We start from the raw sequence: 13,998 nt of genomic DNA on the forward strand, positions 1-13,998 counted from the left end.
TCCTTACCAGACTGCATGGATGCGCAGGCTGGTCTGGATCCATGCTGGTCGCAAACCCACTATGTTGGTTTTCTCACGGCAAGGCTCAAATGTTCATGAACATATATAATCTTATGTTCTTCAGCAAGAATCTCATTCCTAAACATATAACATAACCTTGAAAGTTACTGTGAAATCATTAATATTCGTGGGGGACTAATTTTTGTGAATTTCGTGGTTGAGTCAATCCACGAAATTGAATCCCAAGGAACAGGTAAAATTCCCGTTCATTTTATGTTCTGAAGTTGAAATCCACAAATTTATTTCCCCACGAAATTGCCGTTTTGACCAAAACCATGAAATTTCATGCCCACGAAATTAAAATGATTTCACAGTATATCAGAATACATTAAAAAGAGTTAAATGATCAAGATTGATAACAAAGGCAACATCCACAGAGTCTTGCAGAGCTGCTTCTGGCTTTCTCTTGTTTTCATCTTTACCGCCTTGAATTTCACAGTGGTATCTTTCTTACACCACAAGTTATGCTGGGAGTTCAACTTTACCTTCTGAAGTTTCATCTTTACCTCCTTGAGTTTCAATGAGGGTGCAACTTTACTTCATCAAATTTCAGCAAGGAATCAATTTGTGCCTTACTGAGTTTCAATGAGTGTTCACCTTTACCTCCTCGAGTTTCAGTGTGGGTTCAACCATACTTCCTCAAAATCAAGGAAGCATTTGTGCCTCACAGAGTTTCAATGAGGGTTTGTCTTTACCTCCTCAAGTTTCAGTGAGGGTTTAACCACACAGTATACTTCCTCAAATTTCACAGAGGAATCATTTGTGCCTCACCAAGTTTCATTGAGGGTTTGCCTTTACCTCCTTAAGTTTCAATAAGTGTTTAACTATTGTATACTTCCTCAAATTTCATCGAGGAATCATTTGTGCCTCACCGAGTTTCAATGAGGGATTATCTTTACCTCCTTGAGTTTCAGTGAGGGTTCAATCACACTTCCTCAAATTTCATTGAGGAATCATTTGTGCCTCACTGAGTTTCAATGAAGGTTCACTGTTACCTCCTCTAGTTTCAACTTTACCTACTCAAATTCCATTTCAGACTCATCTCTACCTCCTGGAGTTCACCAACGGTTCTTCAACTGTATCTTCTTTGAGTTTCACTGAGGAATCACTTCATCTTTACCTCCTCGAGCTTCACTGAGGAATCATCTTAACCTCCTCGAGTTTCAATGAGGAATCACCTTTACCTCCTCGAGTTTCAATGAGGAATCACCTTAACCTCCTCGAGTTTCAATGAGGAATCACCTTTACCTCCTCGAGTTTCAATGAGGAATCACCTTAACCTCCTCGAGTTTCAATGAGGAATCACCTTAACCTCCTCGAGTTTCAATGAGGAATCATCTCTACCTCCTCAAGTTCAACAACGGTTCTTCAACTATATCTAGAGTTTCATTAAGGAATCACCTTTACCTACTTGAGTTTCAAGTTTCCAAGAGCTACTGTAGGAAGAGTTCAACCTCCAGTTAAACTAAAGTAATCTGTTCTCATTCCTAGAGTTAACCTAGAGGTAATGTCTACTTTCCATGAGTTATTGATGGACAATTGATACCTCGAGTTTTGCTGAGGTAATAACTATTTTCCAAGAGTTACTGATAACCCTTGATACCTTGTGTTTCTCCAAGATAATGTCTACTTTCCATGAGTTATTGATGGACCCTTGATACCTCAAGTTTCGCTAAGGTAATGTCTATTTTCCAAGAGTTATTAATGGATCCTTGATACCTCGAGTTTCGCTGAGGTAATGTCTACTTTCTGTGAGTTATCAATGGACCCTTGATACCTCGAGTTTTCCTGAGGTAAAGTCTACTTTCCAAGAGTGCTTTATGGATCCCCGATACTTCGAGTTTTGCTGAGGCAATATCTACTTTCCACCAGTGCTTGATGGACCCAGATACCTCGAGTTTCACTGAGGTTATGTCTACTTTTCAAGAGTGCTTGATGGACCCCTGATACCTCGAGTTTCCCTGAGGTAATGTCTACTTTCAAAAAGTTACTGATCGATTCCCGATACCCAGAGTTTCACTTAGGTTAAGTCTTCTTTCCATGAGTTACTGGTAGACCCCTTATCATTATACCTTGCCTTTCACTAAGTAAATTTTTACTTTCTGAGACTTACTGATGGACCCCCGCTACCTTGAGTTTCTCTGAGGTGTCTACATTTAGGGAGTTACTGATGGACCCCTGACACCTCGAATTTAGCTGAGGTAATGTCTATTTTCCATGAGTTACTGATAGACACCTAATATCTCGAGTTCCGCTGAGGTAATGTCATCTTTCTAACAATTACTAATGGACCCCTGATACCTCCAATTTTGCTTAAGTAATGTCTACTTTCAGTTTCAAGGAGCCTGAAAGTTTCCCTGATACTTCAACTTTTATTAAGGTAATGTCTGCTTTCCAAGAGTTACTGATGGACTTCTGATACCTCGAGTTACGCTGAGGTTATGTCTGCTTTCCTAGTGTTACTGATACCTCGAGTTACGCTGAGGTAATGTCTGCTTTCCAAGAGTTACTGCTGAACTTCTTTTGTTTGTTTGTTTTGGGTTTAATGCTGTTTTTCAATAGTATTTCAGTCATGTAACGGCGGGCAGTTAACCTAACCAGTGTTCCTGGATTCTGTACCAGTACAAACCTGTTCTCTGCAAGTAACTGCCAAATTCTCCACATGAATTAACAGAGGTGAAGGACGAATGATTTCAGACACAATGACTTTTAAGTTTTACCAAATCGTCATGGAGAACATATGCTCCGCCCATGGAACAAACTCATGACCCCGCGATCCATAGACAAACGCTCTCCCTACTGACCTCGAGTTAGGCTGAGGTAATGTCTGCTTCCCAAGAGTTACTGATGCACTTCTGATACCTCGAGTTACGCTGAGGTAATGTCTGCTTTCCAAGAGTTACTGATGGATTTCTGATACCTCGAGTTACGCTGAGGTAATGTCTGCTTTTCAAGAGTTACTGATGAACTTCTGATACCTCGAGTTACGCTGAGGTAATGTCTGCTTCCCAAGAGTTACTGATGGACTTCTGATACCTCGAGTTACGCTGAGGTAATGTCTGCTTTCGAAGAGTTACTTATGCACTTCTGATACCTCGAGTTATGCTGAGGTAATGTCTGCTTTTCAAGAGTTACTGATGGACTTCTGATACCTCGAGTTATGCTGAGGTAATGTCTGCTTTGCAAGAGTTACTGATGGACTTCTGATACCTCGAGTTACGCTGAGGTAATGTCTGCTTTCCAAGAGTTACTGATGGACTTCTGATACCTGGAGTTACGCTGAGGTAATGTCTGCTTTCCTAGAGTTACTGATGCACTTCTGATACCTCGTGTTACGCTGAGGTAATGTCTGCTTTCCTAGAGTTACTGAAGGACTTCTGATACCTCGAGTTACGCTGAGGTAATGTCTGCTTTCGTAGAAGTACTGAAAGACTTCTGATACCTAGATTACGCTGAGGTAATGTCTGCTTTCCAAGAGTTACTGATGAACTTCTGATACCTTGAGTTATGGTGAGGTAACGTCTGCTTTCCTAGAATTACTGATGGACTTCTGATACCTCGAGTTACGCTGAGGTAATGTCTGCTTTCCTAGAGTTACTGATGGACTTCTGATACCTGGAGTTATGGTGAGGTAACGTCTGCTTTCCTAGAGTTACTGATGGACTTCTGATACCTCGAGTTACGCTGAGGTAATGTCTGCTTTCCTAGAAGTACTGAAGGACTTCTGATACCTAGAGTTACGCTGAGGTAATGTCTGCTTTCCAAGAGTTACTGAAGGACTTCTGATACCTCGAGTTACGCTGAGGTTATGTCTGCTTTCCAAGAGTTACTGATGGACTTCTGATACCTCGAGTTACGCTGAGATAATGTCTGCTTTCCTAGAGTTACTGATGGACTTCTGATACCTAGAGTTACGCTGAGGTAATGTCTGCTTTCCTAGCGTTACTGATGGACTTCTGATACCTCGAGTTACGCTGAGATAATGTCTGCTTTCCTAGAGTTACTGATGCACTTCTGATACGTCAAGTTACGTTGAGGTAATGTCTGCTTTCCTACAGTTACTGATGCACTTCTGATACCTCGAGTTACGCTAAGGTAATGTCTGCTTTCCTAGCGTTACTGAAGGATCACCAGATACAGTATCTTAGAGTTTCTCTCAGGTAAAGTCTACTTCCAATGAGTAAATGGAAGATTCTCTAATACCTTGAGTTTTAGCGATGTTATGTCTGCTCTCCAAGAGTTACTGAGGGAAAAGTTTGGAGATATCGAATGAAAATGCATCAAAGGTTTAACCTAAAATTCTAAGAAGGGATGTAACTCATGGAATATTGGTGCCTGACTTACAGGCCTTGTTTCATACTATGTTGTGATTATGCAGAACAACTCTTTTAAGCATTCAGTAATAGCAGAGATAGAGTGGAAGTGCATCAAAACTTTAATCTGAAATTCTCGGTATATCAAAGCCATTATGCATGAAACAATGGCACTTTTTTAGTATAATGTGGGTGATAAATTGGAAAATTTATTCCAAGTTTGAAGCAAATCCATCACGCCATAGCTAATAGAAAGTGAAAGTGCATCAAACCATTAACCAGGCGGATTTTTGTACTTTGGGAATAATGACAGGGCTTGTAAGGAGGGGAAGCTTGTGCAGTAATTTCACAAGACAAGTTAAAACAGCCAAATCTTTGTTGAAGAGAATAACATCAGATCTGTACTACTGGTTATGTATTTGTTTGTACATTTCATTCTAATATCTCTTCTGAGTTACAGAAAAATCTATCCTTTGTCCAGTTAATCCAGGTTTCCTATCTGGAGTTATAATTTTTTTTTTTTGGGTTGCGTTTAACGTCGCACCGACACAATTATAGGTCATATGGCGACTTTCCAGCTTTGATGGTGGAGGAAGACCCCAGGTGCCCCTCTGTGCATTATTTAATCACGAGTGGGCACCAGAGTAGAACCACTGACCTTCCGTAAGCCAGCTGGATGGCTTCCTCACATGAAGAATTCAAAGCCCCAAGTGAGGCTCAAACCCACATCGACGAGGTGCAAGTGATTTGAAGTAGGGATAAATAGCAGTGTATGTCCTTCAATTGCAAAGAGAGAATTACTTCTTTCTCATATAAGCGTTCAGGTAAGTTTCCGACACTCTTCATGGAGTTTAACACATGAACGTTACTTCTTTCTGAAGCCTCAGGGAAGTGTGTGCATCAAGTCTACATCTGGACTTCAGTTGGCAACAGCCTCTTGTGACAAACCAACATCCAAATTCTGCTCTACGGAGACTTTTTAGGTCCAACAGTTTCTGACTGGATCTGTTTTTAGGAACAAAAAGTAATAACTAAAATAAAAGCTAATTTCAAGGTTCAATTACGAAAACTTTATATTTAACTCAAGTCAGTGTTTTGCCGAGGATCAAGAATGGCGAGGACATAATCATGCCTTTGGTAAGAAAAAAAGTGAGGTAATTTTAAAAATCTTGAAGACAACAACTTTTGTAGCATTATATTAATACTGAAACTAGAAGATGCTTTGAGAAACCCTGACTAAAGCGCATGTCTCCCCCAAATCCCCAATGCATAGTCATATAGGCAAGAAGTCAATAGGGCACAAGAGCGAAAGTCAAAGAGACACTTATCACTGGCTGCAATAGGGATCTGACATCTACTTGGCATGTCCAATCATCCCACTAAGTTTCAACATTCTGGGCCTAGTACCACTGTGGTTTTTCATGTTCAGACCCCTGTGACCTAGACCTTTGATAGAGTGACTGCAAAATCAGTTAGGGGTCATCTACTCTGCAAGTTGAGTCATTTTATTAAGTTTTAACATTCTGGGTCAAGTGGTTCTCAAGTTATTGATTGGAATGCTTTTTATATGTTCAGTCCCCTGTGACCTTGACCTTTGATGGAGTGACCAAAAAACAATACTCAATAGGGGTCATCTACTCTGTAAGTCCTATCACCCTTTGAAGTTTGAAGGTTCTAGCTCAAATGGTTCTCAAGTTATTGACTGGAAAAGGATTTCCATGTTCTGTCTGCTGCGGCTTTGACCTATAACAGAGTGACCCAAAATTCAATAGGGGTCATCTACTCTGCATGATTAATCATACTATGAAGTCTCAACATTCTGGGTCAGGTGGTTCTCAAGTTACTGAGCAGAAATGGTTTTCCATGTTCAGGCCCCTGTGACCTTGACCTTTAATGGAGTGACCCCAAAATCAATAGGGGTCATCTACTCTGCATGTTAAATCATCCTATGAAGTTTCAACATTCTGGGTCAAGTTTTTAAGTTATTGATCTGAAATTGTTTTCCATGTTCAGGCCCCTGTGACCTTTCATGGAGTGACCCCAAAAACAATAGGGGTCGTCTACTCCGTAAGTCCTGCCACTCTATGAAGTCTGAAGGTTCTAGGTCAAATGGTTCTACAGTTATTAATTGGAAATATAAATAGTTTTTTACATAACATGACCTATATTTGAAATTTACCTAAATTTCATCAAAGCAAACATTTTCATCAAATTTCATAAACATCCTGCCTAAAATGTAGCCTCTATTGCATTCACAAAGTTTTTCTTTGATTTTACTGGGTAACCTAGTTCTTGACTCCAGTTGACCCGTATCTGAACTTGACCTACAGATGTAGATAATAGTTTGTCAAGAAAACTAGAGGATCTTTGAGAAAAGTACATGTCTCGCACAACTGCCTAACCATCTGAATAGTAAGTCTGTCTTTTTATACTGTTTGTGGCCTATTGGTATTCACATGTTGGAATAACCAGTCTACAATGATGTGTCGGTAGTGTTGGAGTAACTGGTCTACAATGCTGCCCCAGTCTACAATGCTGTATCGGTAGTGGAGTAACCTGTCTACAATGCTGCACCGGTAGTTGTTGGTAATCATGTTCAAGGGCCATAATTCAGAACTGCCTTAGCCGATCTGGCTAGTTATCAAACCTGGACGGGGTCCTATGGTCAAACATGTTTTGTTCAAGTTTGGTGAAGATCGGATGAGAAATGTTCGACTTACAGAGTGCGGACAAGCTTTGTAACAGACAGACAGACAGGAGAAAATCAACAGTCTTCCACACCACTGTGTGGTGGGAGACATAATGAGTCAAGAAAACATGGCAATTTGAAACAAGAGGGCCAAGATGGCCCTAGGTCGCTCACCAGAGTAACACATCAGAACAGTGACTTAGTAAACATGTTTTATATATACCTAGTGATTTCATGGAGACAAATATTCTGACCAATTTTCATTAAGATTGGACCAAAAAATGTGGCCTGTTGAGTGTAAACAAGCATTTTCTTTGATTTGACCTAGTGACCTAGTTTTTCACCCCACATGACCCAGATTTAAAATCATTCAAGACTTCATAATAACAATATACATTCTGACCAAGTTTTATGAAGATAGAATAAAAATGTGCCCCTAGGGTGTAAACAAGCTTATTCTTTGATTTGACCTGGTGACCTTGTTTTTGACTCCACATAACCCAGATAAAAACATTCTGACCAAGTTTCATGCACATCAAATAAATAAGAGTCTTAACAAGCTTTTCCTTTGATTTGACTAGGTGACCTAGTTTTTGACCCCAATTGACCCAGTTTCAAACTTGGCCTAGGAATCATCAAGATAAACATTCTGACCAAATTTCATGAAGATAGGGTCTTAAATGTGGCCTCAAGAGTGTTAACAAGCTTTTCCTTTGATTTGACCGTGTGACCTAGATTTTGAACCCATTATGACCAAATTTCGACCTAGGCCTAGAAATTATCAAGATAAACATTCTGTTAAAGTTTCATGAAGATAGGGTCATAAATGTGGCCTCTAGATTGTTAACAAGCTTTTCCTTTGATTCAGGGGCAGTAACTCTAGAACCTATGACGGAATTTAGCTGGTTTTCAAAAGAAACCAAGATCTTATTCAGGATTCTCACTAGCAATTTCAAGTTGCAGTCTTGGGTCTCCCAAAGCTGAAAAAGTTGCAGTCCCAACTAGACTGACGGACAAGACTTTAACGTTTCATCAAAACACAGGCCTCTATTGTACAGTCAAATTAAGTGTAGACCGACAGACATTTTGTAATATCACAATTCTTCACCCAAATATTGTTAAGGTGAGATAAAAAAGGTAAAGACTAAATTGGTGAGACAGACAATCAAAAGAGAATGTAGGACAAAATCACACCTGCACAAACTCCACCCCCCCACCACCCCACCCCACACCCCTGCTGTTTCTGATCTACTAGGACAAAATCCCCATGTAGAATTATCAAGGTGGACAAAATCCCCCTTATGAAAATATCAAGTTGGACAAAATCCCCCGTGATATTTTTTCTTTACCTTTTTATTTCAAAATGGAAACATATATAAACATACAGTGAAAAGAAAATATATAAATAATTAATACTTTATTTTGATACCTATTAAGATTATAACATTAAAACATTTGGTCTAAAATACAACAAGAATGCACAGTATGTCTATTCATGATCAACATAATGCTTCTTCAATAACATCAGCAACTTTGCAGAAAAATAATCATGTTAAGACCACACTGACAGCATCTTAAAATTACTCAGACATTCATAATTAAGCCTAATTATCACTTTTTTTTAAAAGTTCTTTCATTCTGCCTTGTAATTAGTACATAAGAAAAAACAATCCACCAGTTCTCAGAATAGACACACAGTTTCATTATAATAATGTCGCCCATAGATATCCTATAGGTATGCTGCATTTATATGTCGCATTTTGTCCCGAGCTGTATAATTTATTGTGTAATAGTAAAATCATAAGCAAGTGTAGCACACATGTTTACAAAAAATAATTTTATATGCCTGAAAGAGGCTAATATCGAGAGAAAATGTCTGTCGCAACCAATAGTGCCCTCAAATAAACATAGTTCATGCAGTAGTATAGTTTTTGCCAGATAAGTTCTTTTCACATGTGATAAAACACTGATGAGTAATGGAACTTTTATGCAACATAAATTTGATCCATCAAATACTCATTGAATTTGTTTCTGACAGGCCGAATTAATGTCGCATAATATGCAGTAATCTACGCTTACACAAAGTTTTACTCATAAGGTAATGCTTATATAGTTCGTAAGCAAGACTATGTTTTATGCATCTTTAAACCAAAATGTATAACTCTATATTGTTTAAAAGTAACTTTCACATTTCTGTCTAAGATTTTCTGACATTCAACGCCCTGTTGTGCTAAGCAAGTGGTTATAGTTAAGAATGTAATCTACGTGATTGCATTAGAAATCTTACTTATGTTATTATGAAAGTTGTGGCAAGTAATAATGAAAGGTTACCTTAAGATGTTCCATTATTAAAGTCGTTGATTATCTTACTTGAAATACAACGGAGAGAACAACATTAATCTTTTCTTCTGTAATAAACGTTACCAGTAATCAACATTACGAATCACTGAAATAGTGCCGTACAGTATTATAATACGGGATATTCTATCGCCGATGCGTTATTCCCCCTTTTTACTGATCTGCCATTATTTTGATCTCGTCTGCATGTTTTGACCTCTAAATTGTTATTCTGATTTGCAACTGAACGTCAGCAAAGGTAAGAATTTTAGTTAGGTACCATCAAATTAAAATTTAAACCATATACATGCTTTGCATTAGAAAATATCCATTTATAAGTCCGTATACGTAATACAAAGTAGATATTATTCATCTAACGTCTAACAAATGACATTGTTTTTGAAAGCAAAATTTAATAAATTGTTTTAGTATTGTTATTTTTGTCGAAGATATAATAAAAAAATATAGTTTTGACTTAGAAATATATAAATAATACTTCAGTGAAGAATAAGTGACCGTTTCCATTGTCTACAATGTATTACAAAAGATATATATTTATCCAAACTGCCATGATAACATGGTAACGTAGATTACCAGTATTAGAAAAAAATTTTTTTACATGAGGTTAATAAGGTATAGTCCTAAAATATTATGGTTTTATTTCGTAATTCTTTCTTCTTACAAACTCTTACATCAATAAGATTACAGAAATTAGCCAATATGAGTCCTGTATAGCAGTAAACACTGTAGTAACGTATATTACCAAGTTGGTAACGTAGATTACAACATTGTTATTGTCATATTTTAGGGCTGATATGGGGAAGACAAGAGCTGAGATCCAAAAAGCTTATCGGGAGAGGAAGAAAGAACAAGATGGGAGCAAATTTCTTGAGAATGAACGAAAACGAACAAAGAAATACTACATACCAATTGATGAAAGATCAGAATCTTCTAAGAAATCTAGAAGGCAGAAAGTAAGAAAATATGTCAGTAATTATCGTGCTAGAAAAGTTTTAGAACAAAGGCAATCAGACCGTGAAAGTGCAGAAGGAAGAGCAGTGCAGTGTGTTGCTGAGTCGGACGAAAATGGCGTAAGTTCATGCACAAGTGGAGACATTTTGCAAATAAAACTGCCTGCTTTTGATCCAAAGAATAGGACAAGGAAACGTATTGCACGAGCGACAGCGAGGCATAGTAAAGAGATGAAAAGTATGAGAGCGGAAAATGAAGCCCTGAAAAGATGAGTGAAAACCGTCCCTAAGAGATATGAACGTTTGAAAAAGAAATGTGACACACCTATAAGTGACAATGCCAAAATAAAAGAAAGTGCCAAGACAGAGCACCAAAATAGTAAAACATCAAGAAAGAGAATTTTACTTGAATCACCATTTGAACATGAAGGTGTGAATAAAATTCCAAGAAGACAAAACGTTTCTGCAACAGTGACTAATACCAGTACAATTCTGAGAAACGAAGTTGAACCAGAAACAGAAGCCAGTATAGAAATTGAACCTGACACAGGAGCCAGTTTAGAAATTGAACCAGAAACAGAAGCTAGTTTAGAAATTGAATCTGAAAAAGACGCTAGTTTAGAACGAGAACATCAAGTCACGGAGGACAAATTTGAAGGTAGCGAAGTTGATGAATCACAATCTAAATCCTGCACTGAACAAGAAGATACGACGTTAACACCAAGAAAAAGAGTTGCTACTGAAATTGCTGAACTTGGTCTTACGCCAAGAAAAGTCCCGAAAAAAATCAGAGATACCATGTTGTTTGCACATGTTATCAGTGATGAGATAAAAAGTGCCAGAAAATCAAATGGTCAGAAAGGTAGAGGCGTAATTGCTAGAGTACTGCCGGGCAAACTTGTAAATAAATACAGAATGAATAGTAAAATGAATAAATTAACCGGGATTCAGAGAGGAAAGAAGGTGGATAGCAAACAGTGTGACATTGTGCCCAAGATCAAAAAGCGTGTAAAAGAGAGAGAAGATACACAGAAGACAGTACGAGAATTCCTCATGAGAGATGACAATAGCCGTGTGATGCCAGGAAAGAATGGCAAAGTAAAAGAAGGAACAAAAGTGAATCAAAAAAGAGTGTTGAACGACAGTATGAAATTTTTGCATTTGAAGTTCAAGACTGAAACAGACAAACAAGTTTCCTTTGCTGTGTTTTGCCGTATGCGACCGAAGAGCATAACAAAAAACCAATGTCTATGTAAGAAACATCAAAACATGGCTTTAACGTTAAAAGCACTGAAATCGTCTGGTGCACGTGTACCACTGAATCCCGACGAATATATCAGAAAGATTAATGAGACACCTGAAGAAGATGTAATGAAAGATGTGTCTGAAATTATACATCACCAGCAGTGGAAAAAAGAAACAATGGAAGATGGCAGAAAGAGGACCAAAATAGTCGGTAAAGATGTTTCTAAAATTGAGTTCACAAAAACTGTTCATGACCAAACCTCTGAATTCCAGGGACATGTGTCCAGAATAAAAAGTCAGTATAAGGCAATGATGAATCTTAAAGACAACCTTGGCAAAGAGCATGCGATCATACAGATGGATTTTGCTGAAAATTTCAGTTGCTCAAGTACAGACGAAGTACAAAGTGCATACTGGAATTCAAATGCTGTAACTTTACACCCTGTTGTTGTGTATTATAGAGAAAACGGTGAAATGAAACATATAAACTATGTTTTTGTATCTGATGAGCTCAGTCACAATATAGGTACTGTCTACGCAATATTGAAACATCTTATACCTAACATAAAAGTGGAAATGAACGGAAAGCTGAATAAGGTCTATTATTGGACCGACAGCCCTAGCTCTCAGTACAGAAACAAGACATCTTTTTATATTGTGTCTGATCATACACAACTACTGAAAACAGAAGCTGAATGGAACTTTTGGGAGACTGGTCACGGTAAAGGCGCGTGTGATGGAATTGGAGGTACGGCAAAACGGATGGCTGATTTGAGTGTAAGGCAAGGTAAACTGAACATACAGGATGGGACAGACTTTTACGTATGGGGTAAGGAATATCACACAAGTGCAAAGTACATCTACGTCACAGAAGACGTCTGTAAGAAGTCAAGAAATGAGCTGGACGAAGCTAGTAAGAGTCTTGTTCCAGTAAAAGGGACAATGAAAATTCACCAAGTGTTTAGTAGTACAAGAGGTATGATAAAAGCACGATCCACATCCTGTTATTGTGAACAGTGTCGAAATGGTACCCATCATGATTTTGATGAACACAAGATTATACAAGAAAGTAACGTACACATCAATGACAAAGCTGACGAAAGAAACGAAGAGCAGATGGAAACACATGTTGTTGAAGTTCATGCACTAGCTGATGAGAGAAACAATGAACAGGCTGATGATACACACGCTGACGTAAATGAAACACTGGGTGATATTGATGAGGATGAATGGGTGGCGGTGCAGTATGAGAAGAAGTGGCATGTAGGACATGTCAAAGAAGTTGACAAAACAGACAAAGATTGTTTAGTTTCATTCATGAAGCGAACAGTAAAACATTAACATTTAATTGGCCATCACCACCTGATGAACTTTGGGTTACTTTTGATTCAGTTTTAATGCTTATTCAGAAGCCAGTATGTATTGGGAGAAGTGGGCGTTCTTTCAGAATACTTGACGAAGAAGCTGAAAAACTCAAAGCGATGATCAAAAAAGCTAAATAGACTTAAACAGTGGTTCAAAAGTGGTTCAATCATTGCACATTTGATGCGAAGCAGTCATTTTTCAGTTAGAGTTATAGAGTTGTGTTAGTATTTTCAGTTGATGTTAAAATACCGTAGAAAGTAATCTACGTTACAAACGTTTTAAGGGTCAAAATACATTCAAATCTTTATTATTTTTTATAAAACTAAGGCAAAAGTATTGCATCTATAAATGGTTTTTACTGGCTATGGCAAATACTGGAACACGCATATATGTAATATAGGTTACCTTTATCTGTAATCTACGTTATACGATTTAGTAAAGTAGTCTTTGAACACTAATGAAAGGAGTGGTTTGAGTGTTTGAATCTTTCAATATACATACCTTTTGACTTCATATTTGTTATAATATAACTAAGATTATTCTACTCTTTTAGAAATGTTAGTAGAAAGTATACGCTTGTTTGTTGGTCCTTTTCTTTTTCAGATAATTTACTAAAAGGGGTTTTCGTGATAAATTCATATAAAACTACATTTAAGATACATTGTAGCAATTATTTGACAACCTGTTATATGTACTTAAAGAATAATAGGAAAAACTGAGATTCATCATGCAAATATCTTTTATTTGAAGCAGGTTTTTGACATACCCGAATTTGTTTGAAAAGAAACTTTTTGGTCTTAGTACCTTTATTCATGATTCTATAGTTTGAGTATTAGTAGGTACTGAGTATAGACATGCTCGTTTCTTAAAGTTTATGTGTTATAGTTATTGGAAATAAATGTTAGAAACTGTTTCAGGAACTTTGACTTTTTTGCAACTTTTAATTCCTAATTGGGTGTCTATTCTGAGAACTGGTGATTCGGAGTTACTTCAAACACTTCATAATCTGCTGTTTACA

General features: G+C 37.6%; 1 protein-coding gene across 5 annotated transcripts in view; it reads right to left on the reverse strand.

The window, feature by feature from the left end:
• LOC123542866 (heterogeneous nuclear ribonucleoprotein Q-like) overlaps positions 1-13,998 on the reverse strand; it is a 33,648-nt gene that overhangs the window by 16,796 nt on the left and 2,854 nt on the right. For 2 of the 5 annotated variants that reach the window (XM_045328890.2, XM_045328891.2), the window contains exon 2: positions 5,175-5,378. The exons of 2 other annotated variants lie outside the window; for them this stretch is intronic. The gene's annotated coding sequence lies outside the window, so the exon portion shown is untranslated. Of the gene's footprint in view, positions 1-5,174; positions 5,379-13,998 lie in introns of those variants that run through there. One more of the 5 variants, XM_045328894.2, reaches the window with a different exon arrangement.

This window comes from Mercenaria mercenaria, chromosome 19 (genome assembly GCF_021730395.1).
Source record: "Mercenaria mercenaria strain notata chromosome 19, MADL_Memer_1, whole genome shotgun sequence".
NCBI lineage: Eukaryota > Metazoa > Mollusca > Bivalvia > Venerida > Veneridae > Mercenaria > Mercenaria mercenaria.